The sequence below is a fragment of the Nicotiana tabacum genome, chromosome 7 (assembly GCF_000715075.1).
Source record: "Nicotiana tabacum cultivar K326 chromosome 7, ASM71507v2, whole genome shotgun sequence".
In the NCBI taxonomy this organism is placed as follows: domain Eukaryota; kingdom Viridiplantae; phylum Streptophyta; class Magnoliopsida; order Solanales; family Solanaceae; genus Nicotiana; species Nicotiana tabacum.
The window spans coordinates 104,183,255-104,211,207 of NC_134086.1; the positions used below are offsets into that span (position 1 = coordinate 104,183,255).

General features: G+C 39.4%; 1 long non-coding RNA gene across 2 annotated transcripts; it reads right to left on the reverse strand.

The window, feature by feature from the left end:
- Positions 1–22,953: 22,953 nt before the first annotated feature.
- LOC142161817 (uncharacterized) lies at positions 22,954–25,489 on the reverse strand. 2 transcript variants are annotated; one of them, XR_012693459.1, is made up of 3 exons: positions 25,000–25,382; positions 23,873–23,932; positions 22,954–23,568 (listed from the first exon to the last, which is right to left on the reverse strand). It is a non-coding gene; the product is annotated as an uncharacterized LOC142161817 (long non-coding RNA). The 2 variants fall into 2 exon arrangements; XR_012693458.1 differs by having other exon boundaries at positions 22,954–23,932; positions 25,000–25,489.
- Positions 25,490–27,953: the final 2,464 nt, after the last annotated feature.

The window sequence follows — 27,953 nt, forward strand, 5'->3', positions numbered from 1 at the left end:
TTTTGGAATCCGGGCACGTGGGCCAGAGGGTTGATTTATCGACTTTTCGAGCAGAGTTGGGAATTTGTTTAAATTGGATTACAATGAGTATTAGAGTATGTATTTATGAATATGCACATTTATTGACTAGTTTGGAGCCGACTATGGAACTTTGGAGCGAGGGAAGTCTCTTTTCTAACTTTGTAAGAGGGAATTAACCCCATAAGTATATTGAATTAATGCATGCTTCTATTTAAGGGGGCTAAGTACACACGAAATGAAGAGAGTCGTACGTAGCTACTAATTATGCCTATGTCTGGGTAGTTCTAGGTTTACACTATGCCTTGTTGATACCGTTATTTGATTTTGTTTATTAATTACCTTGAAAGTAATTGAGATCGAGTATGCTTATTAAATTTCCTTGAAAAGATTATAAATTGAGGAATTTGAGTTTCTAAAAGCTTCCATTTGAATTTCGTATATTTGAATGGAATTAAGGAATATTATGATAATAACTTAAGCAATCTATGTGCAATCGTGTCGCAAATATATTTCCGTGAGCGGGGTAAATTTTCATTACTCTTATGGGAGCGAGCCATTCGCCTTGGAAGGTTAAATAGATGCATCAAAGATTCATGTCGTTTGACCCTCGGCACAATTTATATTTTTATGTTGGATCGGATCGTACGACCTCGGCATGATTTGTGCATGATTGAATTGGTTTCTTTGAAATTTATAATAAATGATATGCCTCGTCGGCCTAAGATATAAATATTTAGATGATGAAAAATAAATTTGGAAATTTCTTATCTATAAAAGAGTTGTTTACTTACTTCAAGATATTGAGCTTACAGCCGTTCTATATAATTCATGCTTAATTATATCATTGGTACTTTATTTATAGCCCATAGTAAGTGTTGCAGTTAACCCCTCGTCACTACTGTTTCGAGGTTAGACTGGATATTTACTAGGTACGCGTTGAGTTACGTACTCATACTACACTTGCTGCACATTTTGTTGTGCGGGCACATATATGTTTAGTGGCTTTGTGGGCGCAGAGGCGTGGTTAATGCGGGGACTTAAGTGAGATGCATTTCATGTTACGATCCGCACTGAGCAGAGTCTCCTTCAGAGTTGTTTTTATCTTTCCTGTCTAATTTGTATTCCAGAGTTGTTGTATTTTATTTTATCTTCCTAGTTGATGCCCATGCACTTGTGACACCGGGTTTTGGGTGATTATAGATTTTTCAGTATTGAAATGGTTAATATTATCACTCTGTAAATTTCATCCTTCACTGTTTAATTCAAGGAAATTATGATTTAAAAATACTAAAATGAGAACTAAATTAATTATTTATTGTTGGCTTATCTGAAAACATTGTTCGGTGCCATCACGATCTTTAATGGATTTTCGGTCGTGACATAAGGTAGCTTTAAAATGTCTTATTTAAAGTTTAAATCTTTATACTTTTAGTTAGAAATTTATTAATAATGTATTAGCTTTCTTCAACAATTAACTAATGAAATATGCATCTTATAGAATTTTAAATTTGAATAATTTTCTTATCTTTTATATGTAACATGAAAAAAAAGAAAAATAATTGATTTTTGGATAATTTTTATTTATAATCGGCAAATAATATTTTAACATCAAATGCTTTTTATTTTGTTAACGAGGCTATTATATATATATATAGACACACACACACTAAAATTACCTATTACGATAAAGCAGTAGCATTGTTTTCAGGGGGATATGATTATTCTCATACGCTATAATCAATAGTAATAATATTACAGTCCAAAATTTGTCTAGAGAAAATAGTTCCAGCGATGTCTGCCCAAAAAGCATGATTTACAAACACCGGAGGAACTGCCGTTAAATTAAGGCTATCAAAAAGTTCCTTCTTTGCACCCTCCTTTCCATCAGGTCTGCTACTTTGTTCGTCTTCCTATAGCTGTACTTCACCACCACATCTCCTAATCTTTGGATGATTGACCTACATTCAAAAATAATTGAGTCAAATAAATAGTTTTCTGAGATCAGCATTCTTATTACTTTAGTAGAATCTATGTTGATTTCCAATGGTGTGAGCCCTCTTTGTTCAGCAACCTGCAATCCTCTTAGAACAACAAGAAGTTATGTTTGTGTATTAGTTGTGTGTTGCAGGCTTCCCATGAAACCCAGAACCCAGTTTCCGCTGGAGTTTATGAAAACTCCTCCCACGCCTCTCTTTCCAGAATTCCCAATAGCAACCCCATTAGTGTTGAGCTTATACTGGTTTTTTGATGGGAGTATCCATTTGACCCAGATGGTTTTTTCTTTTGTGGGTGCTTTGTTTATTGGGATAGTGATATACTCAATAGCCTTTGCCAAAATAATGGTAGCAGGGACCATATCTTTCTTCTTGCTGAAGAAGTTATTATTCATAGCAATTCAGATCTGCCAGAAGCTAAAAAGGAATAAATCTTCCCAAGTAAGGATGTTCTTTAAAGGCTTTCTTTTGAGAGTAGCCCATGTGGCAGGCCAGTTCCTGCTATTGAAGGTGGGGTTTTGGGTTTGTACTGCACTGGTACTCTTTGAGGTTAAATTCTGATAGAAAGATTTTGCGTTGGGACACTCAAAGAAGATTTGGGTAGAGGTCTCAAGAGCCTTATTGCAGAAACAACACAATGTATCACATTAAACCCCAATATAGTGTAGGAAAGTCCATGTTGGGAGCCTTTCATGGTAGAAAAGTCATATGAAGGATTTGATCTTATTGGGGGCCTTCAGTTTCTAGATCTACGAGTAGTTGTTGCTAATATTTGTCCCTTTCGAGGAGGCACTGTTTGCAAAAAGAGTGTAGGCTAATTTGGTGTTGAAGAGGCCATTGCTAGTGTTTCCCCAGATCATCTTATCCTCCTTTATAGGATTGGGTGGAATGAAAGTGGTTAAGAGCATGTTTCTGATGTTTGTAGGGATATTTAGGGAGATGAAGGAAGTATCCCAGACCCCATTATTATATATTGTAGCAATTGTGGTTGACAGGTTATCTTGGGTTAGGGGACCTTCTACCCTAGTCCTAATAGATGGGTGGTTTGGGATCCAGGGGTCATTTATAATGCTGACTCAGTTCCCTTTGTGAACCACCCATCTCCTGGCTTGTGAACATGTTTCCAACCCTTTGAGAATGCATTGCTAAGTGGCTGATTTTTCTTTTTTAGCGGGGTGTCGCCAGTTACAGTACTTTGCAATAAGAGTTCTTGCCTAGAGGGAGGATGTGTTGTAAAAGAGCCTTCAGGCCAGTCTTGAGTGGATAGCTATATTTTTCAACTCTACCTTTTGAATTCCCAGACCTCCCTAGGACATAGTCTTTGTGATAGTATCCCAACCCACTAGGTGCATCTTCCTCCAGTTTGGTGTGGTACCCCAGATGAAGTTCCTTTGAATTATATCAATCTCCTTGGATGCTTTTGAGGGAAGTTTGATGAATTGCCTGACATGGCCAGGGATACTGTTCAATGAGGTCTTTGTTAGGGTAGTTCTACTAGTCATGTTTAGGTGGTTAGTTTTCCAGCCAGTCATTTTGGAGTGCATGTTATCAATGATGAATTGGAAATCACCATTAACTGGTCTTTTGTGGGAGATGGGGAACCCCAGGTATTTGCCAAAGGTATCTGTGGCCTGAATGGACAGGCTGTTGGAGTTTGAATCCATTTGGTGGGGTTGGCAATTGACAGAGAAGAAAACTCTTGATTGGACAAGATTGATTTTTTGGCTTGAGGCTTCATTGAAAGAGTTTAAAGTGCTAATAATTGTGGAGCAATTTTTCTGGTTTGCTATTGCTAATAAAGTCAGATCATCAGCAAAGAACAAGTGGGATCTTGGGACCATACCTGCTTATGCTAATTGAACACCACTCATTATTATGGACATCGCCTTCTCAATAGCTCTGGAGAGTTTTTCCATGCACATAATAAACAGGTAAGGGGATAGGGTGTCACCCTGCCTGATGCCTCTGGTAGGTTTGAATGGGTTGGTTTGATTCCCATTTACTAGAATAGAGATAGAGGATGAGTTTACACAGGACATAATGAGATTAATGGTGCCAGTGGGGAAGTTGAAAGCTTGGAGGGTGTCCCTAATGAAGGATTATTCAATTCTGTCAAAGGCCTTCTCCACGTCAATTTTTAGGATCATGTGAGGTATTTTGCCTCTCATTTTCCCAAAGTGGGTGATATATTCCTTTACAATGATAGCAATATCAGAGACTCTCCAATTGGAGGGGAAGCTTGCCTGATTGGGACCACTAATGTGAGCCAGGTATGTTTTAATTTTGTTGACTAGGATTTTGGTCAAAATTTTGTATACAGTATTGTATAGACCTATAGGACTGAAATTCTTTATCATGGAGGCTTGGAGGCATTTTGGAATTAAGTACATGAGGGTCTCATTCATACTGGGGTGCATTGTTGCTGTTGAGAAACAATTTCTGTAGAATTGGATGACATCCGTTCCCACAATGTTCCAGTACTTCTGATAAAAGAATGGATGTAATCCATCCGGTTCCAGGTGCTTTGAAGGGTTTGAAAGAGAAGAAAACTCTTTTGATTTCACTATCATTGATGGGGAGGGTCGTGTTGTCTTTTTGCATAGTGGATAGTGATGAATTTTGGGGGCTAAAAATGGTAGTGGAGATGGGGGATTGTGAGTGAGAAGAGGTGTAAAGGTCCTTGAAAAAGCTGACTATGAAGTCTTTAATTTCATGGGGTTTATGTTGCCAATTCCCTACCTCATCCTTAAGGGAGAGGATTCTATTTCTCCTTCTTCTATTTAGAGTAGAGGTGTGGAAGAATCTGGTGTTGGCATCCCTATCAGAGAGCCAGCTTATCCTAGCTTTCAATTTCGAGAAATCTTCTTTATTTTTAAGGATTGAGTCAAGTTCCTCGCTGAGAGTGTTTTTCAAGTTTTGGAGGAAATGACTAAATTGGTAGTTAGGAGATTTCTGGATCCCACATATCCAGGCCAATAGTCTCTTATTTTTGTGGATTATGTTTCCAAAGGTAAGCTTATTCCAATTTATGACACTATTTTTGAATCTAAGAGATGAAGGAACTAAGGAGGAGTGAGTTGGGAAGGAATCCTGGATTAAGGCTGGGAAGGCTGGGTGACTTCACCACATGGACTCAAATCTAAAGGGTTTGGCATTAACAACTTGGGTGGTATTATTGAGCTTGACGAGGAGAGGGTCGTGATCAGAGTGGGTCATAGCTAAATGGGTAATAGAAGCATCTACGAATTCATTTACCTAGTAGTTCTAGCAAAACACCTATCAATTCTCTCTAGGATTAGGCTTGACCTATTTTTGTATCTTTTGTTGGACCAAGTGTACTTACTTCCTTTATAACCTAGGTCAACTAGTCTGCACTGGTTAATATAATTCCAAAACAAGTTACTTCTACTTGTGTTAATAGGGTTACCCCCAAATTTGTCTCTTGCTTTCAATACTTCATTAATGTCCACACCCACAAACCAACTACCATTTAACTGTTTAGAAGAATCGATCAAGTTATCCCAAAAGGTGTTTTTACCTTCTAGATACTTGCTTGCCTAAATTGCAGAAAAAACCAAGGGGGGTTGGAGGTTAGTACCTTGACCATTGCATGGATACCTTGTGATATAATTGATACTTCATCTACCTGAAGGATGGTCTCTTTCCACATGATGACGATGCTTCCAGAGTGGCCCACTGCTGGGAACTGAATGTCCATGTCATATTATAGGTTTTTTGTAAGCTTCTTGTGATCTGCTATCTTGGTCTCCAACAAGATTAGCATTGCTAGTTTATGCATTTTGACCATCTCTGAGCAGTGTCTTTGAAACTCTGCAGTATTTTCCCCCCTAACTTTCCATATGATAAATTTCTTTGGGGGTTTGGGTTTGTTGGGAGAGTTCATATTGATGCCTTGTCCTTTCCCTAGGTAGGCATCATTTCTTTCTTCCTTGCTAATGGTTGGGATCTCATTACTGGAGTTAGGGTCAAGAGTGGTTTCAACACCCCCTGGTGCTGGTAAGAGGACAATTTCAATCCACATCTAGCAAGTGTTGTGGGACAGAGAAGAATTACAGTCTTGTTGTAATTCACACTGAATTTTAGTGCCCTTACTACCTCTAGACATAGGGAGTCAGTTCTCGTTGGGCAATAAGAGTTATGAGGCTCCATCTCCTTGGTTGTTTCCTATCCTTTGAGAATATCTAAGGCATTCAATATCTCTTTCGAGATATTCCCCAATGGAGGAGAATGTGTTCTCTGGCGTTGAAGACGAAGGGTCCTGTTGCCATTGTTCCAGTACTGAGAATTGTGATATCACCGATGGGTCAGGCGTTGTTGTGTCTGAGAAGAATGGGATAGTGTTAAAGATTTGCTGCATGAGATTGTGTATTAATGGTGTATTGTTGGTTGGCTGCAGAAGGTTGAAACTGCTATATAGAATCATTGATTGCCATAGCTGGGCTCAAACGTCAACAACCCCTTACTTAGGGCTTCTATTGTGACCCTTGCTAGATGGGCTGAATTTTGGACAATGAGGGTTATCGGCTGGTTTTCCAGCTGAAAATTGTAGCATAGTCCCTGACCATGAAGAGCAATATCCAACCAGGACGCCGGCGTGTGGTCCTTTGGCGGAGGGATGGAAGTCAGAATGATTGGGGGTTTGGTGGGTTGATCCATTTTTTGGGTTTTTCTAGTTTTCCTTTTTTGGGCTAGTATTAGTTAGAGGATTTTTGGGGTAATCAAGGGTCATGAGTGATTATGGGGTTAAATCGAAACTCGTGCTGTGTATTTTGTAACCTGTGTCTAATACACTGGATTTAGAATTAAATGGGGATCCGATTGAGTTGACGGAAATTGTCAAATCACTTAAGTTTTGGGGGTTTATCAGGGATGGCACTTGAGTATATGGTGTCGTCCAAGTTTACACTTCAAATTGGGGTTGTGAAGCGGTTGATGCAATTATAATTACCCAACTAGGAGTCGGGATCGAATCCATAGGGAGCATAGCCGGGATTAGTGGTATATATTTGGACTAAGTGCGTAAAGTGTCTAAGTTTCACTTCCACTAACTTTGTTTTGATTTTACTTCTAAACTTACTACAGTTTGATAATAGAAAATATGAAACTAGAGAATGATATTTTTGGTGTTGTTTTTCAAGTTGTAAAAGATCTAGGATTATGACATCCACCTAGGTGGTTTCCTAATGGGTTGTGGTCTTTAGAGCGAGTTTCATTGGTCGGTATGTATTATATCGATCTACACATAATTACCCACTCAAAAACTCTCGGTAAGAGAGTGATTTTGCCAAATTTGGCTTTCTCAAGCGCAAATGGGTATTGCACAAAACAGTTGATAAATGATCAAGTCGGGTTTTACAATCTCTAGGTTCAACCATTTAATTGAGACTATCAATTTCTTGAGTTCACCCCAATTTCTTATTAGCCAAGTTTTCCTAGACTCAATCTCTCTTTCTCAAGTAGAGATTAAGTCAAATAGGCTTGAATCAATATTTGCAACCATTAATTCTACAATTAAAGCAAGAGTTATGCTAAATATTACACACCTAACCATAAACAAGCCCTAAATCAAACACACATTAGGTACCCACATTAGGGTAGGGGTGATGTATCTCGGTAGGGGCCACCATTGGGATTTTTGGTGGTGGAGTTGGTATGGCCCTCTTTGGTACATGTGGGTTTGGGATTTGTGTGGGCCTCACCCTGAAAACCTGACATGTTTTCGCTTGGGCCCTTTGGGCCTGTTGACTTGTTACCCTTGGGGGCCGCCTGGACACTTCCTTTTTGAAGCGCAGGCCCTTTGTGCTAGATATTAGATCTCTCCTCTATGGTCCCACTTTCCTTTTCATGCTCGTATTAGGCTGCTCTTTTGTGGCCTGATTTATGGGGAGAGAAGTGTTTGCCTTTGTCCTATGATTTAGGATGGTGTCCTGCACAGAGTTAGGCTTCAAATAATAGCGAAAAATTTTTGTTTTGAGGAAATTAAAGAATTTGCATCAAACATTCGGACCTGGATGTCGTCTGTTTAATTTGTGCCTTTACCTTTCCTTCCCTGTGTTATTGTTGTTTGGCGTTGCTGAGGGTGTGTCCCTATTTTCTTGTTCTTGGGAAGATTACCGATTTCCACTCCTCTTTCTCGTCGTCATTGGCTTTAGCATTTGAGCATTCTGGCTGGTCCTATGATGGGTAAAGAGGCTTCTGCTTGTGTGTGCACCCTCATAGGGTGTGTCCCAACCTCCTGCATCATGTATAGAGGATGTTTTCCCCTTCATATACTACTGCTTGTTTGTGGTCCCCAATGGTTACGGATGTCGCAACTGGTCTTTCCAGTGGGATTTGAATAAAAATTTGCGCATTTCTACCCCTTAACATAGCTGATGTGCATGCATCAACTTTGAGAAGTTTCCCAATTTTTCTGTCAAATATTTCTAGTACCTCCTTGTCGTAAAATTCAATTGGTAGTTGAGGTAATTGCACCCATATAGTAGTGAGAGATGGTGGCTTCTTGTGGGATAAATTTTGGTTCCCACCTTCTAACTGAGGGAAAATTTCTAGATATGAACCATGGGCCTTGGCGTATTGCCTTGATCAGGTTGTCTTCCTTTCAAAACATGACTATAAAGAAGTCTCATTCTAGGTCAATCAAGATTAACTATTTGGAGGGATTCCATAGTTCAATTAATCTGGATTGGAGAAGATAATGTGGCATACGTCGACCAAAAATTTTATAATGATTGAGAAGCGTCATGGCTCATATAGCCTATTTTATCTCTTTGCGAGAGGATGATTGGGCCTAGGTTTTCCTTGCCCTTTAACTCACATACTGATTTATCAAGATCTGTTGCATAGTATTTCGTTTGGGAAGTATCCTTCTTGTCTAGGAGCATTTCCTTTATCGCGACCCGAAATTCCCACCTTCGGGACCATGATGGCGCCTAACATTTCACTTGCTAGGCAAGCCAACGTTAGAACAATTTATCCATTTTCAACAATTCAAATTAAATGATAGGAAAGAACTGAAATAACTAAAATAACCAAAAGTAAAGTGTAGAAGCCAAAATAGCTAAAATATCTGATACAACCCTGGACCTAGTGTCACAAGTGCACGAGCTACTAGAGTAGTACAAATAAAGGTCTGAATAAAACAATAAGTTGTATGAGGGAAAATACACAGCTAATAAAAAGGAAAGGGGACTCTAGGAGCTGCGGACGCTGAGCAGTTGTACCTCAAGTCTCCACAAAACTGGCCAATCCGAGCATGCTAATAATTGCCACTAGGTCTGACTTTAAAATTTGCAGAAGAAGTGCAGAGTGTAGTATGAGTACAACCGACCCTAGGTACTCTGTAAATGTCGAGCCTAACCTCGACGAGGTAGTGACGAGGCTAAGGTAGGTCACTTACACTACAACCTGTATGTGGTATATAATAAAGATAGGAGAAGAAAATACAGAACAAAATAAAAGAGTTAATTGAAGAAAATAGCTAAAACTTCGAAGAAAACCAGTGAAGATCAGAAGTTGTCGATCCTTAGAGTTCTGTATGAATATACCGAAAACAAACATAGTGTAAAGAAATATATACACATAGATTGTTGTGGCGCACACATATTGATGAATATCAATCCACTTTTATTCCACCTATTGCGGTGTGCAACCCGATCCCACCATATCAGTATCAAATATTCAATAAGTGGAATCAAGTCAATAACTCAAATCACAAGGACCTCTATGATTGATGAATATGAAGCTAAATCAGAAAGAAAGCCTCGTACCAAATTGAAAATGCACATATGTAATATTAAACGGCAAGACAAGTCCAGTAAATGATAATTAAAAGGTGCTAGTAAGTCAATTAAGGAAATAACAATGAGTCATGAAAGCATGGAAAGTTTTAACATTTTTAACAGGAGAAACAGTGATTAACAAGTAGCAAATAAAGCATGGAAGGCATTTAGGACACATAATAGTTAAAGTAGGGGAGGAAATAATTAAGGAAAATGGAAAATCATGGAAACAAGTTATTCGGCGGCGTATAAGCACTCGTCATCTCGCATATATGCTGCAACACATGAAATTCACATAGCACATAGTTCGAGAGTTCTTAATTTCCTCAAATTAAGGTTAATCTCAATACTTACCTCACTCTGCAGTCAACTCAGAGCTCTACCGGGGACTTTCCCATAGAATCTGCCTCCAAACCACTCGTATCTAACCACAATTGACTCAATAATATCAAATATTGCTAAAGGAATGAATTACAATGCATAAATGTAGCATTCCCACTCTTTCCCCCAAAAAGTCAATACCCCAGGCCCACTTGGTCCAAACCCGAAATTCGAACAAAAAATCGATTACCCATTTATCCCCGAGGGCGGTTATGTTATTTGTTTCAAAATCCGACCCCAACTTCAGGTCTAAATTCCAATTTTATATAAATCCCTAATTTGACCCAAATCCCCAATTTCTACTATGAAAATCCTAGATTTTAGGTGGACATCATATGAAATGTAATGGGTAATTGAAAGAAAGTAGGTTATAATCACTTACCAACAAATTGGGGAAGAAGAGCTCTTGGAAAAATTGTCTCTAGGGTTTTCTAGGTATGAAAATTTGAAAGAATGAATAAATCCCATTTTCTCCATGCTTTGCATCATTTCTTTTCTTTGAATCCCTCCAACTCTTCACTTTATTCACATTCTTTTTGCATTTTTCTTTTGTTCATTCTTTCTTTGTCTTTGCCTATCCAAATCTTCTTTTCTTCTCTTTCTGTGCCTTCATACCACTTTCAAACTCCTCGTCTCTCCCCCAAACTTACATTTTAGCCAATTACTTCTCCAAAGTGATAAGAAAAGCTACGATGCCAAGAGAGAGTTAGTACAAAACAGGTAAGGGCTTGTAAAGTGGATATCAAATGAGAAGGTCTTAGGATAAAATGGGTTGACTAGGGATAGCAATATTGGTGGGACATGGAAAATTCCAAACAGGCCAGGCCAAGGAGAGTCTCAAGCCAGGCAAAACCTAAAATGTTGCCTAAAAACACATTCGGGGCAAGTTCTAGACCATTCACACAGGTACTTGGACTTACAACAAAAATCTCACTTCTTACACAACTAGATTGTTATAGAGGATAGAGTCAAGGGCCCACAACAACCATATTCAAGATTGAAAATTATTAATGGTTCAACTAAACCACTTGATGATTGCTCAAGTCAACACAAGAGTCTAAAGGTCACTAATTAAAGCTATTTCTTGCCAAGAACTTGTTTTTAACCATAAGGCCATAGTTAAATGTGTTGGTACTAAGTGAAGCATGCTTGACCATTTTTATTCATTAATACTACTATTTTTGCCTAAACATCAAAACAGACTCAATCCCTTAAGAAGGTTATTACACCATCCATCATTGGGAATATCTACCTAGTTCACACGAAACCCACCTTTGGAAAGAACCGTTGCATTAAGAAAAGCAAAGGCTTATTGCTCACTTAAGCATAAAAAGATTCTACCAAATCAAAAAGAAGCTATTAAAGTAAATAAGAAGTTATACTACTGAGAAAAACAAACTAAAGTAGTTATGAAATAAACTACTAAAAGTAAGACAAATGAATATACAAACTGAGGAGAATAGAATATATACATCAAAAGAGAGAGAGGAATATATACATAATGAAAGAGAGAATAAATATAAAATAAAAAAAGAGTATTAAAGTTATTATAGGCCAAAGTCATATCAAATCAACAAAAATAGACCACCACCCCCCCTCCCAAATAAGAATAAGCATTGTCCTTAATGCTTAACAAAAATTAGAATAATGAAGGGCATAGAGTTGAGAGAACTCCCTATGTGGTCTCAGTGTGCATGGCATCATCAGCACCGTCGGGATCCTCCAACTGGATCTCATCATCCTCTGGCCGGGAATAACGAAGTTGGTGAACATCTAAAGCACCTCCTCAGCAGTGTGGGCAGCAAGATTTGGCTCCTTAGACTGGCCAGTTGCTGCCTCTGATGCCTCAGGTACTGATGGTGCTACTGGTGCTGACTACATCAGCAGATCAAGTGGTATATCCACAGAGAAGGCTATTTTGCCCACTTCTTTTCTCAATCTATCCACTGATTTCTTTGAAGCCTGAGATTTCCGTATCTTCTTCACTTGTTTACCCAAATCCTCAATGATTTCATCATGTGCCACCAGAGTATCTATAATAGTCTTCTCGATTTCCAGAATCTTCTTCAATGTTTCCTCTACTGAAAGAGGTATCTGTGATTCTGCTGGGGTAGAAGACTATGTTGCAACAATACTGGATATGTTAGACAACTTTGAAGTAACTATCTGCATCAAATTTTTGAGACTCGCAGTAGTGAGTGGATATGTGGATGAGGCAGGAATTGGTACTGATGTAGATGGTCTAGAAGATGGAGGTGGTGGCATGTCAGCTATCTCGGTGGAAGGACCGACTGTTGTGGAAGGCATAGCAGCTGTAAAAGGCTTAGTAGCTGAATTTGTAACCACCACTGTTCGCTCATCAGACTGGCCACTTGTGGTAGTTGCTTTACCCTTGAACTTTGGGTTCCCCGGTCCTTGCAAAGAGTACCATGAGAAGGGATTTTTGGCTCGCACCTGTGTATCAAATCTCCTCGGCTCCACCTTTGCATCTGTAAGGCATTCTATAAGGGTGTTGGGATATGGAAAAGAGTTTTAACCTTTTCGGACAACCACTAACATGTATTCCGACATGATGGCACCCACATTGATTCGGTACCAGCCATGATAGATTCCACCAAAACTGCTCGGGGGAGTAGAAGATTGTTTTCATTCCGACTCGGGTCTATCTGTCTGCACACAAAAGTTTACCACCCTTTTGCTTCAAAATTAAAGGTGTTCCATGCAATGGAAACCCCCGTTGTGATCCACGGTGGTGGTGGTCTTGGAGCTGCCAAGATCTCTGCCAGCCAAGGCGAGCTACATCACCCATAGGAAGCTTCTCCATGTACTGGACTACCTCAACCTCCTCAAATACCATGTAAGTGTTCAAAGTGCAGTAGTCGAATCTGTCCTTCAAATTCCGCACTTTGGTACATTTCTTGATGTGTGCCACATTGGCATAGAATTCACGTACCAAGTGCTCGTTGGCATTCATAATACTCTGGATGAACCACATCCACCCCTTGCGCTCCCTGAACTGCCTAAGGACATTTAGATTGTATTTATCCAAGTCCTTCACTAAGAATTGTCATTCAAGTGTGAACGATCTCTGGGGACACCGTTTTCTGAACCTTGTAAAGGCTGTCAAGCTCATAAATCTATCTTCCCATATTTCCTTCTTCTTCGACCTCTCTAGGCTTCCCACTCTAGTGTCACCTCCTCTACCATCATCCGGAGCATCATCATCAATAGGGATAGGTGTTGCGGGGGCATGTGAGGAAGAGGGCTTACAATCTTGGCTACCCTCCTCCGAACCCTTAGAAAAACTAGTAGAGGAGGAGGGTTCATCTCTCAATTGTAGTCTACCCAGAAACTATTTTGGTTGAGATTGTGCATCAGGTTGTGCTTGCACTAGCCTTCTTGTTTATTTCTCTTTGGACTGAGAGTGGGAGGTTGCCCTTGCCTCGGCCTCGGGAGGGTTCACCCCTCCTTTTAGAAGTATCACCTCTACCTCGTGATCGAACCATTGTCTGAAATACAAAGCACATAGGTTAGTTAAAGTCCAGAAGCAGTTATCAGTTTTAGAAAAACAAGACAGTTCATAGATGTGAAAGTGCAGACTGCATAATATTTAGTGCAGCCGCAGAATGCCTTTTGCAAACAGCACAATTTTGAGTGCGGTCGTAGACTTCCTTGTGCGGACCGCACGATTTTGAGTGTGGCCGCATAAAACCAGGTTCAGACTACTTGTTCTTTGAAGTTTCAAAGTGAGGTCGTACACATTTTTACGCATACCACACAATTTTCTACGGACCGCACAATTTTGAGTGCGGTCTGCACATTGCATGCTCAGTGTTGTGACCTAAAGCATAATCTACGGACCGCACAATTTAATGTGCTGCCACACAATTTGAAATCATATGGCACTGACTACTATTTTTCAACTTTTTGCACAATATAGACATGATATTGGACAATTAAATATGATACATGATTTACCCAACCCCCAATGAGTGCACACGATGTTACTCAACACAATTTTAAGCACACATAAAGAATATTTGACATTTTAGGCCTAAAAATAACTATTTAATTCAAAAACAAAAACTTAGAAAATTGAAAAATCTAAACATGAATTAAATATACCAGTGATGAAGGATGCAAGGAAGAATCTAGACTAATGAAATGAGTGTGGAGAGTGAAACAATGTGTGCGCACTATGCTTGCTTAGGTCTCAAGAGTTTAGAGTGTGTAAAGTTGTGAATAGTGCTGTGAGGACCTATTTATAGGTTGACCAAATTACATCAAAAGTGAAGTTGAGTGCGGCCGCACAATTTTGAGTGTTGTACGCACTCTTTACCTGAGCCTAACTGAAGTTCTACAGTCCCCACAAAAGTGAGTGCGTCCGCAAAAAGTTGTGTGGACCGCACAATTTCAAGTGCGGCCGCAGAACGTCCATTTCCTTGCTATTTCAAACTTCTGAGAGTTGCAATTCTGGGTCTCTAGTTGTGCGGCCGCAGATTCCTCTTTGTTGTGGCATACAAAATTGTGCGGTCCGCACTTCTTGAACACTTAGCCATTTTTCCAGGCATAGTCCCTGCAAAGTACACTCATTCCTGCAACACTTCAAAACTAGTTAGCACAAAACAAAACCTATTTAAAGGACAAGAAAAAGATAAAGAAAAAGACACATGGGTTGCCTCTTAAGAAGTGCTTGATTTAACGTTTCGGCATGACGCAAATTACCAATCATTTGAAATGAAGAACCGCCATGATGTGGCCATCATCAACTTTTCCAAAATAGTGTTTCACATGGTGCCCATTGACTCTAAACACTTCGTCGTTCTTATTTTTCAAGTCCAATGCACCAAATGGTGTCACACCAATAATCTCAAACCGGCCACTCCATTTTGACTTTAACTTTTCCGGAAACATCCGTAATCGAGAATTTAACAATAATACAAGATTACCTTCTTTGAACTCCTTGTTCTGGATGTACTTGTAATGGAAGTACTTCATCTTTTCCATATATAAGGAAGAACTTGTATATGCATGGTACCAGAATTCATCAAGCTCATTAAATTGTGTCACCCTTAAGTTGGCGGTGACATCCCATTCAAGATTAAGACTTTTTAATGCCCACATAGCCTTATGTTCAAGCTCCACCGGAAGATGACAAGCCTTCCCAAACACCAATCGATATGGAGACATCCCAATCGGTATTCTATAATCCATCCTATAAGCGCATAAAGCATCATTAAGTTTTCTTGACAAATCCGTCCGGCTGGTATTCACTATCTTTCACAAAATACTCTTGATCTTTCCCAGTTGGAAACTTCCACTTCTCCGCTTGCTTGTGGGTGATAGGGGGTCGAGACTTTGTGAGTGACACTATACTTGGTGAGTAAGGTATCAAAAGCTTTGTGTCAAAAATGCAAACCCCCATCACTTATGATAGCCCTTGGAGTACCAAATCTTGTAAAGATGTTCTTCTTCAAAAATACCACCACACTTCTCACTTCATTATTGGTCAAAGCAATGGCTACCACCCATTTAGACATATAATCAACCGCGACTAGAATGTAGGTGTTTCCACAAGAGCTCACAAACGGACCCATCAAAATCAATACCCCATACATCAAAAATGTCAATATCCCAGATGGTGGTGAGGGGCATCTCATTCTTCTTAGAAATCCCACCAGCCCTTTGACATTCATCATAACGCTTAACTAGATGACTAGCATTCTTGTAGAGAGTAGGCCAATATAATTCACAACTCAACACTTCTGTTGTCGTTCTAGCTCCACCATGGTGACCACCATATGGTGAAGAGTGGCAAGCCTCAAGAATTTCCATTTGTTCTTCCTTCGGCACACATCATTAAATCACACCATTGGTATAAATCCGAAAAAGATACGGTTCATCCCAATAATAGTCAAGGCAATCCTATTTGATCTTATTCCTTTGGTTTGAAGAGAACTCATGCGGTACAATGCCACTCACAAGATAATTTGCTAAATTGGCAAACCATGGCATCTCGATTATTGAAATTGCTATAAGCCACTCGTTGGGGAAGGAATCATTGATCTTAAGGCCATCATGTGTCCTCCCCTCCTCCTCCAATCGAGACAAGTGGTCCGCCACTTGATTTTTACCACATTTGCTGTCTTGGATATCTAGATCAAACTCTTACAATAAAAGCACCCACTGCATTAACCTCGCCTTTGAATCCTTCTTGCTCATTAAGTACCAAAGTTCCGCATGATCGGTGTGTACAATCTCCTTTGTACCCATCAAGTATGGGCAGAACTCCTCCATAGCAAAGACAATAGCAAGGAGCTCTTTTTCAGTCACCGTGTAATTGACTTAGGCATCGTTCATGGTCTTACTAGCATAGTAGACAGGATGGAAGATTTTATTAGTTCTCTGCCCCAAAACTGCTCCAACCGCCACATCACTTGTGTCACACATGAGCTCAAAAGGCATGCTCCAATCCGGTGCAGTGATAATAGGAATAGTTGTCAATTTGAACTTGAGCAATTCAAATGCCTTCATGCAATCCTCATTGAAATGGAATTTGGTATACTTCTCCAAAATCTTACACAAGGGGTTCATCATTTTGGAAAAATCCTTGATGAAATGGTGATAGAACCCTGCATGACCCAAGAAACCCTGTACTCCCTTCACGAATGCAGGGGCGGAAGTTTAGAAATCACCTCAATTTTGGCCTTGTCAACCTCAATACCATGCTTTCAAATTTTGTGGCCGAGTAGAATGCCTTCCTTAACCATGATGTGACATTTCTCCCTATCACACCTCCTTTTTCACCTACATCCCGTAAGGGCGTAAAGGAGTTTTTTTAATTAAAGGACAATCGGAACGGGATTTAGTTATTAATTATTCAGAGTCGCCACTTGGGAGATTAAGGGTGTCCCAAGTCACCGGTTTTGATCCCGAACCGAGGAAAAATATAACTCTGTATTACAGTCCGCGAACTAGAAATCCGGATAAGGAATTCTGTTAACCCGGGAGAAGGTGTTAGGCATTCCCGGGTTCCGTGGTTCTAGCACGGTCGCTTAATTGTTGTATCTGATTTTAATACATGCTAGCTTATGTGCCTTTTATTTACAAACCGCTTTTATTATTATTTTAAAAGAATTGCAACGTCGCGAAAATGCGTCTCGAACCACGTCGCAATCAATGCACCCGTGGTTGTTAACACACTTTGACTCCGTTGAGATTTCGATTTGGGTCGCATCAATGCGCACCCGAGTTTAAGGAGGTAATTTTATTAAAATCGTGCTTAAATAGTCTAACATAATATTATTTTGAGGGAGGCCGTGAAATTCGCTAAACGGTCAATCCCGAAGTCTAAAATTAATACAATATCTATTGAGGGCCCCGCAATTTGTGGTTTTATTCGGCGAGGCTCGTCTCATTTTATTTTAAAACGTTTGTCTCTACTAATAGAACAAAGGTCCTAATTAATTTTCATGGTTTAGAAGTTATTACATTTGGGTTCCACCTAAGGGAAAACATATCCAGGCCATTTGCTGATTTGGGCCCAAATCCAAACAGATGCCAACGTCTAGAGGCGTGCACGGGCCACATCTCACTACAGTTCTCATTTCGAGCATTTGGTGCTACAATTGGATTAATCACAACTTTGGCCCACATTCATACCCAGGTACGTTTAGAGGCTTCAAAGTTCAAAGCCAACTGGACAGCTAATAACGATCTCAACCAATGTGATTTTGTGCCTTGAATTACCAATTTTTTATCAATTAAGCTCTAAGACCTGTTGTTATTTAAGATACAATCACACGAATTTTAACCCAATTGATTGTCACAACTATGATTTTCACTCCAAACCTTCAGCTAATGACCAATCCACTAATTATCTAAGTTATTAACCATTTGATGCCAACTTAATAGACCATTGACACAGGAAATCAAACCACCATATACTAGCACACTACTTCCAGGACAACTAAGTACAGATTCGAAATTAATAGTCCACTGCAGTTCATTTATTACAAATTACAAAAAGTGTTTCATTCATACAATTCTCTATTATTACTGCTACGCCATTGAAATTCCAATTTACATGATATTGCACAGATTCGACATCAATTTAACATGACTTGGATTTTATTTCTTCAATCGACCAACATACAGATTCAGTCCGTCAATATCAAAGGAAACTGAAAAAGTACCTGGAAATCGATACAAGTAGAAGAAGAGGAGGTCAGCCACAACAATTCAAACGCAATAAACCAATGGATGATCAACCAAACACAAATGCACAACCCAAAAAATGAGATCACAGCCCAGAATGAACTCGAAACCAGATAAAAATGAGATATCGACCACAGATCAACTGAATGCACCCAAATAAATCGAAATAGAGCTTGAATTAACCCAAATTGGACTAATAGACCCCAGAAGAACTTCAACACATTAGAGTCAAGCTATGAGACCAAGAGAAACTATTGAAATTTCGAGATTGAGCCAAAAGCTCAATGTAACAGTACTTTTGCTGATGATTTTTTTTACTGCAATTTTTCTTTTGACCCTAAGAACTTAGGAGAAAATTTGAATCTGAAGTTTTAGTTTCAGATCTGGACTGAGAGAGTTTTTTTTTTTAGAATATTAGGGCTCCCAAAAAACCTCCTCATTAAGGCATTTAGGCATGCCTTTTATAGGCAGAGCTAAGGGCAGCCCTCAGATTTTCAGTTTTCAATATCAGTCCCTTACCTATTTATTCAATTAGTCCCTTATTTTCTAACTTGTTACCTAAGTAATCCCACTAAAATTATTGAAATCTACACCAAAGTACCATTCTAGAAGGCCCTAGAAGATTCTAGTTTCAACTACCATGTGTTACCCAATCCTAAATGTCTAAACTACCTCTGAATTTAAGCTAAAACTACAACTATAACCAAGATAGTTTTTTAAGCTCTGAATATACCCCAATTTAAACTCTTGTTGAATCTATCGATTGAACTCAGAATTAATGACCAAACTAACTACCAAACGACGACTAATTAAACTGAAACTGAACTAATTAGTAATTAACTTAAACTAAAGGAACACCAGAAATTAATTTAAGCAAAACTTAGTAAAACTAATTAACAAATTATCAACGGCTTAACTAAAAATCAAACTAAGATCAGGAATTGGAACAACAAATCAGGACACAAGATCGGAACAATATTGACAAAAATTAAAACGCAAATTAAACTAGACATTAGCCATGGAATTCACACATGCAGAAAATCAGAAAAGTAAAAAGAAATTGAAAATAAAATAAAATACCAACAAGAACTCACTGACAACAAAGAGCTCCGGCCAGTGGTTGTTTCTCCAAATCCCCCAAAATTTCTGACCCGTAATATCCCTAACCACGTGTTTTCATAAGAAAACACCTGGTTAGGGTTGTTAGCTTCCGAAATCATGGAGATTTTGCATTAGGGTTTTGGTCGGAAACCTTCGATTTGATATTCGAGCTATTTCGGGTAGATTCGAGAGATAGGGCTATGGGGGTTGGGTAGAGGAGGCCCAGGCGGTCACATGGTGTTAATTTGGTGGTGATTGGGTTACTTTGGGTTTTGGCCGGAGAATCTTTGATCGAGGATTCGATGAGCTAGGTCTGGATTTGAAGAAAACGGGTGGTGGATTCATGACGAAGGAGAAGAGGAGGTCTCGTGGTGTTATTTTGGTGGTCGATGGCATAAGTGGTGTTCGCCGGCGGTGGGGTTCCGGCGAAGTAACAGGGTGTACGAGGAAGGTGAGTTATGTTTTTAGGGTTTGGGAATGTTTCGGACATATTTGTTAAGTAAACAAGAAAGCCCCACAGCCGTTGGATTAGGGAGAATGAAGGGCTGGGATTGGTTTGCTATGAAACAACGTCGTTTGGGCGTCTCTGGAGATGGGTCGTTTGGACCGGGTGGGGTTTGGGCCTGGGTCGGGGAAAGAAAGAGAAAAAAGATGTTGGGCCTGGGTGAATCAATTGGGCAAGGCCCAAATCGTGGGCAGCCCTTTCTCTATTTCTTTTTGTTTTCTTTTTCCTTTTCATTTGTTTCTTTTATCTATTTTTGTATTTCGTCTTGTATATTTTGTATTTTTCTGATTTTATAAAATTGCAACGGTTAAAATAAAGTCCTAATATATTTCAAAATTAAACTAATTGATTTCTAAAATTATTTTAAAAACTATTTCGGGACGAATTCACAATTAAACAATTAAAAATGCAAAAGTGAACTATTTTTGTTATTTTCTTCATACTTTGTTCTAAAACAAATTAACCCCTAATTAATACTAAAAATATGAAATTAAATCCTAAATGCAAATGCATATTTTTGTATTTTTCATATGAATTAAAATGCACAGATACAATGCAACAATTAACAGAAAATGACACCAAAATTCACAAAAATTGTAAATAATAAAGAAATTGTTTTGTTTGAATTTCTGGGAATAATTTGCTTTGGGAAAAAATCACGTGCTCACAGCTACCCCTCTTTTCCCGAAAACCCGAAGAGTTTTCGTGCAAAGATAAGTGAGCGAAAATGAGCGATTTTTGCCCGTTTGAATATTCCATGTGAAGCATTTTTTTTTTTAAAAAAAGTTTGACCGCACCCTGCTTCGGAGGTTGCCTATATATCCTGGGCTAAACAGGAATCAAGTCAGTGTAGTTCAGGAGTGTCTGGTAGCTGGAACTACCAGGAGCTATGATTTCACTGTGATTGCTGCTGCTACTGCTTGCTGACCTTCCCTATTACACCATGGCAAAATAAAAGAAGCTAAACTAAACTATGACCTATGAATTACAAAATCCTATCTAAATTCTTCAAACTTGTTGTTGTACTTCCTCGTTGCCTTGTTGTCTTGTGTTTTCTTGGTAAAATCCCTTGTTGCCATTGCAAACTACAAACTGAGGTGTTGCTCCTTTCTTCAAATTGCTGAACTTGAATGTATTCCCTTGTTGTACGGGTGGGCTCCCGATTACTGAAACTTGAACTGTATGTCTCTGTTCTCCAGGCGGACTCCTGACTTCTGAATCTTTAAATTGAATGTATTCCTCTGTTATCCAGGCGGGCTCCTGACTGCTGAACTTGAACTTGAATGTATTCCTCTGTTATCCAGGCGAGCTCCTGACTGCTGAACTTGAACTTGAATGTATTCCTCTGTTTTCCAGCAGGGCTCCTGACTTCCAAACTTGAATGTATTCCCATGCTATCCAGGTGGGCTCCTGCTTGTTGACTGCCTTTCTCCATGGAGGGTTCCTCTAAAACGAACTTTCCTGCCCTTGTTTTAATCAAAGAATATTTGTCAGTTCAAAAATGGTGGTTAGTTGGTGGTATTCTTGCTGGAGATCTTTCTGCTGCATTGTTTTGTTCCGACTGGCTTCCCAAACTGGCCCTGAACCGCTTTGACTTTCTGACTGATCTTCGAACCCCTGACTCTGACAAACCTAGTGTTTTGTACCCATGTTGTTGTTTCACACCTCTGACCCTTTTTCTGAACCTTTGCACTTCCCACAACATTTCCCAATCATTCCACCGATAATATTTCCGGTGATTCCCTGTATTCCACCTTTCATCACATTGTTTTTGACATGCTCTGACCACATCGCGCCTTACACTTTTCGAAATCTGGTAGTGAGTTTTGAAATCCCTTCCCACTTGCTTTGAACAAAACTAACATTGAAACATTTTAAACAGATAAAACCCCCAAAGAAAATGAAATGCAATGAGTTACGAGATAAGGATAAGAAGAATCCAAAACTGGATGACTGCTAAAAAGAAAAGGGTAGGAAACTTATCTGACCGGAACAGCTGGTACCAATCGTCATGACATGCATTTCGGACTAGTCGGCCCAATCTGTCCAACTAACCAACTCTTGGTCACCACCCTTTGTTGCCCCAGAATTTCCATCACTTTATTACTTTATCCAAACCTTAGCCTTGTTCGTCCTGTGGTGCCTCGAAACAATTTTCCACCAACAGACCTTTCTCCATCAATCATTTCTCAACTTACTTTTGCCTCAAGGTGCCCGCAAGGGTTTTCACCAATAAGACTCTCTCATTTTATTCTTTCCCTCAACTCTCGTCGCCTTACGATGCCTGTGCAGGTTTTCACCAATAAGACTCTCTCATTTTTATCTTTTTGCTTTTCTTGCTTGAACCAGAGTGTTGCCCCAGACATAAATTACATTTACATGCTTGACTTGGCATTTCTCAAAGATTGATCAGAAGGCCTTTCTTTGGACCGTAATGTGGGTTTTGGACGGGGCTAGAAAAAAAGGGTATGAAAGACTCAAATTAATTTCAAAATGGGTTAAAATTACAACTTTCGAAATCAGATTTCTTACAACAACCACAACTTCTGCCCCAGTTTCTTGCTTAGGGACTTTTGAATTTTATTTTGGTATGACTGAACCTCAGAGAGGTTGCCTACGTACCCTTTCGGGATCAAGTCAAACGTAGTTCACGTCATAGAGACTACGTTGTTGTTTTTCTTTTCTGCTCTTCTTTTCCTTTCTTTTCTTCATTTTCTTTTCTTTTCCCTTTCTTTTCTTTCTTATTTTCACCTTCAATTTTCCTCTTCCTTTCTTTTCCTTCTTTTTTTCCTTTTTTTTTACTCTTTTTTTTCTTTTCATTTTCTTTTCTTCCGCACTCGCGTTTCTTAATGGTGCTATTCATTCTGAAAGAGGAATATGAAAGATAATAGATAAGGCTCAAAGGGGGTGACAAGGGGTAAAAGTGTTTAGATAGAAGAACAAAACGCCTTCGTCAATTCAATCTTTAAAGTATGCCAAATACCAACAAATACAATCAAAATAAAGAAATCATACATAGTATCTCTTGACCGCATCGAATTTGATGGTAATTTCTACACATTTTCCTTCTACGTCTGTCAAATATAGTGCACCATTAGACAACACTCTGGTTACAACAAATGGCCCCTGCCAGTTTGGGGCGAACTTTCCTTTTGCTTCAACCCAATGAGGCAAAATACGTCTCAGCACTAACTGTCCGACTTCAAACTTCCTCGGACGCACTTTCTTGTTGTACGCTCTTGCCATTCTTTGCTGGTACAACTGACCATAACACACGGATGCCAATCTCTTTTCGTCAATCAAACTCAACTACTCCAGGAGGCTTTTCACCTATTCATCATCATTGATCTCAGCCTCTACTATGATTCGGAGAGACGGGATTTCCACTTCTGCGGGTATCACTGCTTCCGTGCCGTACACCAAAGAGTAAGGAGTTGTCACAACCCAAGCTTAGGGGCGAGACTGGCACTCAGTGCCTCAACTATCCTTGTGTATCACCTGTGACTCAGAGACTTTGAACATGTAATGTCATATTTTTGGCCATGGGCTGCAAGAAAATGTACGATGTAAAGTATAAAACTGAATAGAGACTAACGCTGACTAACCATCAACATAAGGCTAGGCCGGCAAGGCCGGCATATTTACTACAACTGACAAGCCAACAAAATATACATACAGGACCTACCAGTCCAACATCCTATATTAACTGACAGGACATATCTACAAGCCTCTAATAATAGATGCACTATGATCGGAACATGGCCACGACCTACCCATAACCTATCTACATATATACACAAGATACACACCACACTGCTAGCCCCGGTAACTCCGAAAGAAGGGGATCTTACCGATAAAGCTGATCTCGGGCAACACCTACTGAGGAGGTCTACCGGTCTGTCTGTCTGACCCTGCATGCATAAAATGCAGCATCCCCAGAAAGGGACGTCAGTACGAAATAATGTACCGAGTATGTAAGGAAATATACTGAAACTGAAACTGAACCGATAATATAACAACTGAGAACAACTGGGAGTCAAAGAAAACTCGAGGATATGCTCATCTGATAATATTGACTCAATTCTCTCGATATAGTAGGTAAAATAGTTGTTCGTCCCTATAAGTCTCGGTATACATATATATCTTCTCTGCCGTAGTAGGATCGCTCATAAGCGCTCGACCATACTAGGCTTTGTATCTCGACCAACAGGGCTCGCCCATATGCGCTCGGCTACAGTAGGATCGTCATATAACTTACCATCTGATCAGAGGTTGCCCAATAGGGGCCTGCCCATTGATTATAGCTCGATGGTAATGAAATAACTTTTAATACTATATGTATAGACTATCTGCTCTCTTGACTGGAAGAAAGAAATACTTAATTGAAAATGATTTATATTCATCCTATGAGAAACAGAAGAATGATCCCACAACAATTAAAATGAACTTAACTATTGAAGGTATAAGAGACAAAATTAAGAGGCATATTGAATTAATGACAGAAAATAAAAATTACGTTTAACTTAGTGAGTCATCATTCTTGGCCTTCCATTACCCATTACAGAGTCTCTTGTTTCTACTTTTGGGAAGTAACATCTCCTTCTGATTTTAAAACCTTTTTCTTATTTTTTACTAAATTCGTATTTAGTGTTCCAAAGCTCAGCCATTTCAATGTCGTTGACAAGAAAGAGAAAACAGTAGCTTGTTGAACCCGAAATATTTCGGCTTTTTACATAGTCATACCATGAAACAGCTTCCCATTAAATGCAAAATTCGTTTTTGAATATGACCCAAAACGACACATCATTTGGTCCAAACCGACCGTCGGAACTTACAAAACTAGAAAAATATACGTAACTTGCAAGACTAGCAAAATATACGTAAATTTCGGGATAAGAATTTTTCTTTATGGCTCATTAACAAAATCGTGTAATGACAAGATCATGCAAAATGAAATAAGGGCTTAGCCTTAACATACCTAGAGTAGGAAAAACTCCGTATAATATTCTCGGAGAATATTGCACCGTATTCCTTTAGAATCCCAAAATGTGTACGTTATTAAACTTCCAATAATCTTCGTTGGATTTTGTTTTTTTTGGTTGGAAAACGTTTTCTTATGGGAGCTTGTCGTTCTGCTGGTGGTTGTTCATGAGAAATGGAAAATTTGCTTTGTTTAAAGCTTGAATTGACTACGTGGGGCCTAACATTTTTAAGACCAAGAAGCTACGTATTAAATTCAATCAATCCCTTAGGTAGCCACCTATTCCAACATGACCATGAGTCATTGTTTGGAAAAGGATTGGATGCCACGTTCTTTTTGGGTGTAATCTTATTAATTTAACCACTTATTAGTTAACCGGGTAATATTTCGTTATCCGATAATTAATCTATTACCCGCATAATTTAAGAATTATCACAATTACTTAAAATTCTATTTATTTTATTATTATTTTTTTAAAATACTTCATATATACTTTATATATTATACTACCATGGTCATATGGTACCTTGCATGGTACTAGTTTATAATTATCTGGTATTATCTCTTAACCCGTATTTTATCCCAAATTGGCCACTTTCAACAAAACTCCTTTTCCCTAATTCGTGCATCCTTTATCCTTCATGGAACTTATTTTTTCCACTTGTTATAAATAGCTTAAGTACGTCAAGATGATCTCATCCCCGTGTCTACGTCGGTTAACTAAAAACGAAATTGTGACGTACGAAAATGTGAGATGTAACATCCTTCCCCCCTTAGAAACATTCGTCCTCGAATGTTCAACTCCCCGTGATCTATATAACTTTGGAAAGGTCATCTCTGTAAAAACACCACTATCAACTCTCCCCGTAGGAGCTTAGTAATCTAACGACATTCAGGACCATAATTATGAATAACGATGACAGCCTCTCATGACCAACGTAAGAATTTATACACATACCTTATGATTATGATGTCTCGGTCGAATCCTTTTCAGGAGGAGGAAATAAGTAGGGATATTAAGACTTCATGCTTTCCTCGCCCTCCCAAGTCATTTCTTCCACATTATTGTTTCTCCAAAGTACTTTCACGGAGGCTACCTCCTTATTCCGCAGCTTGCGGATTTGACGGTCTAGGATGGCAATCGGAACTTCCTCGTATGATAAGTTCTCTGTAATCTGTACATCATCCGTGGGTACTACTCGGGTAGGATCGCCAATGCACTTCCGTAACATAGATACGTGAAAAACCGAATGAACAGACTCCAATTCCGAGGGCAATTCTAACTTGTAAGCTACTTGGCCCACTCTCCGAATGATCCTATAAGGCCCAATATACCGTGGGCTAAGCTTGCCTCTCTTGCCAAATCGCATTACACCTTTCATAGGTGACACCTTTAAGAATACCCAGTCATTAACCTCGTACTTTAAATCTCGTCGCCGCACGTCAGAATATGACTTCTGTTGACTCTGAGCTGTCAACAATCGCTCCCGGATAAGCTTTACTTTTTCTATGGCCTGTTGAACCAGGTCTGGCCCATATAACCCAAATTCTCCAACATCGAACCACCCTATGGGAGATCTGCACCTACGCCCATATAAAGCCTCGTACGGAGCCATCTGGATACTGGAGTGGTAATTGTTATTATATGAAAACTCAATAAGAGGTAGATGTTCATCCCAACTTCTATTAAAATCCAGCGCACATGCTCGCAACATATCCTCGAGCGTCTGAATCGTGCGCTCGGCTTGTCCATATGTTTGTGGAAGAAAAGCTGTGCTGAGATTCACCTGAGTTCCTAGACCTTTCTGAAATGACCTCCAAAAATGTGCTGTAAACTGGGCCCCACGGTCAGATATAATAGATACGAGTATTCCGTGTAGTCGCAATATCTCCTTAATATATAATTTTGAGTAATCCTCTGCTGTATAGGTAGATCTGACCGGTAGGAAATGAGCTGATTTCGTGAGCCTATCGACTATCACCCATATAGAATCAAGCTTATGATGGGAACGAGGTAAACCTGTGATAAAGTCCATGTTAATTGCCTCCCATTTCCATGTCGGGATCTCTATAGTCTGCATTAGCCCTCCGGGCTTCTGGTGCTCTATTTTCACCTGCTGGCAACTAGGGCATTGAGCGACATACTCGGCAATGTTCTTTTTCATATCGTTCCACCAATACACATCCTTAATGTCATGATACATCTTTGTTGACCCAGGGTGAATAGAATACCATGAATAATGTGCTTCTGACATAATCCTGTCTCGTAGCCCTGCTACCTCTGAAACACACAAATGACCCTTGTATCTGAGAACCCCATCTCCTTTGTGTTCTAACAACGACTTCTTTTGTTGTGGAACCTGCTCTCTCAACTTGACTAACTCTGGATCCTCATATTGCCTCTCCTTTACTTCAGCAATGAGAGATGATTTTGCAGTATTTTGGAGTACAACTCCTCCATTGATGGAGTCCACTAATCGAACCCCCAAACAAGCCAATTGATGAATCTCCCTTGTCAATTGTCTTTTCTCGGCCTCTACATATGTTAAGCTACCCATAGATCGGTGACTTAAAGCATCTGCTACAACATTAGCTTTCCCTGGATGGTAGAGAATGTTAACATCATAGTCTTCCAATAATTCAAGCCATCGTCTTTGTCACAAATTCAACTCTTTTTGCTTGAGGATATATTGCAGGCTCTTATGATCTGTGAATATATCAACATGCACACTATATAAATAATGCCTCCATATCTTAAGTGCATGGACAACCGCAGCTAACTCGAGGTCGTGGGTCGGATAATTCCGCTCATGCTTCCTTAACTGCCTTGAAGCATATGCAATTACTTTTCCATGTTGCATCAGGACACATCCTAACCCGACACCTGAGGCATCACAATACATGGCATAACCATCTAGACCATCTGGAAGTGCCAGAACTGGCGCTGAGGT